The following is a 2,270-nucleotide window of genomic DNA, read 5'->3' on the forward strand; positions in this document are numbered from 1 at the left end:
TTTTCAACAAACCATAACCATTTTCAAACTCACTCAAGCTATTGTTAGAACAAATGTTCAGATCAGTGGCCATGTTTTTCATTCAACTGGAACCATTTTCGAACTCGTCCAAGATATTATTGGGACACATGTTTTGACCAAGTTTCATGAAGATTGGACTAAAAATGTGACTTCTAAAGTGTTAACAAGGTTTTACTATAGCCATATAAGGAAAACTGCCACGCCCCCTGGCGGCCATGTTTTTCAACCAACCGGAACCATTTTCTCACTCGTCCAAGATATTATTGGCACACATGTTCTTACAAAGTTTCATGAAGATTGGACTAAAAATTTGACTTCTAGAGTTTTAACAAGGTTTTACTATAGCCATATAAGGAAAACTGCCACGCCCCCTGGCGGCCATGTTTTTTAACCAACCGGAAACATTTTCGAACTCGTCCAAGATATTATTGCCTGTACGAAATATTCCGCCCGGAATCGGCACGGAATCGCAAACTAAATTCCGGGCGTAAAAAATATTTCCAGGCGTATTTTTCTATATATGATTTTAAGAAGAGGGGCGGATTCCGGGCGGATTCCGGGCGTAATCCGGGCGGAAAACAGGGGCGAAATATGTAAATGAGGTGGGACGGAGTTTTAAATTACGGGCGGAAAGCAGTTTATGGGCGGAATTCAGATTACAGGCGGAATGTTAAAATTACGGGCGTAACTTAGATTACGGGCGTAATTTAGATACCGGGCGGAAATCGGATTACATGCATATTGTAAATGTACCCATATACCCATATGAGGACAGGCAATTTGAAAAAATAAAAGGCGATCGCAAATGCTCACCATAAGCACTTTGTGCTCAGTTTAGCTAAAAACTAGTCAAAATTATGACAAGATACATTTAACATAGTATCTTTATATTTATTTTAAGATAATACATTTTAAAAAACATGGATCACCATTTTATACTTCTGCAAATGCGGAACAAATGCTGAAAATCCCCGCATTTTTTCCACAGACACAAAAAATGTGGAACTTATGCGGAAAATGTATGCATTTTCGTTCCGCATTTTGATGATACTTTTAAGATACAATGTAGCTTTTAAAGACAAACAACAAAAATATTCAATATATATACATAAAAAATAATTTGATAGACATGCACTTTTTAAAAAACAAACTGTTCTTATACACGGCCAAAATAAAAAAGTTCACTCTTTCACATTGACTGTGTATTTTAAACTGCTTTCTTGAGAAGGAATTCCTCTCTATCACAGTATTGTTCAGGTCAACGATTCTCCCCCATCCTATGTCATAATCTGAAATGCAATTTGATATTAAGTACAACTACAGTTCACCTATTGCAAATACTGTTAACAACTTATGTAGAATTAATTGCTTTTTCAAACTTTTTATCTAATCCAGGGCCCTATCTAGGATTTGAAAAAGACAGGGTCCAAATTTGGCAACTAAGTGAACTTTTGAACGTGCTTGGATATTTATCCCTGTGGAATATTTTCAAATAACATGTGCAATATATGCGCATTTTATTTAATATAACATGCATTTTCATTTTAACAAGGGCTGTTTGTTAAACATGCATGCCCCCCATATGGGCTGTCCGTTGTACTGGCAGCCATTGTGTGAATACGACTTTTGTCACTGTGACCTTGACCTTTGACCTAGTGACCTGAAAATCAATAGGGGTCATCTGCAAGTCACAATCAATGTACCTATGAAGTGTCATGATCCTAGGCAAAAGCGTTCTTGAGTTACCATCCGAAAATCATTTTACTATTTCGGGTCACCGTGACCTTGACCTTGTGACCTCAAAATCAATAGGGTCATCTGCAAGTCATGATCAATCTACCTATGAAGTTTCATGATCCTAGACATATGCGTTCTTGAGTTATCATCCGAAAATCATTTTACTATTTTGGGTCACCGTGACCTTGACCTAGTGACCTGAAAATCAATAGGGGTCATCTGCGAGTCATGATCAATCTACCGATAAAGTTTCATGATCCTAGGCATATGCGTTCTTGAGTTATCATCCGGAAACCATTTTACTATTTCGGGTCACTGTGACCTTGACCTTTGACCTAGTGACCTCAATATCAATAGGGGTCATCTGCGAGTCATGATCAATCTACCCATGAAGTTTCATGATCCTAGGCATATGCGTTCTTGAGTTATCATCTGGAAACCATTTTACTATTTCGGGTCACCGTGACCTTTGACCTAGTGACCTCAAAATCAATAGGGGTCATCTGCAAGTC

The sequence above is a fragment of the Dreissena polymorpha genome, chromosome 12 (assembly GCF_020536995.1).
Source record: "Dreissena polymorpha isolate Duluth1 chromosome 12, UMN_Dpol_1.0, whole genome shotgun sequence".
Classification (NCBI taxonomy): domain Eukaryota; kingdom Metazoa; phylum Mollusca; class Bivalvia; order Myida; family Dreissenidae; genus Dreissena; species Dreissena polymorpha.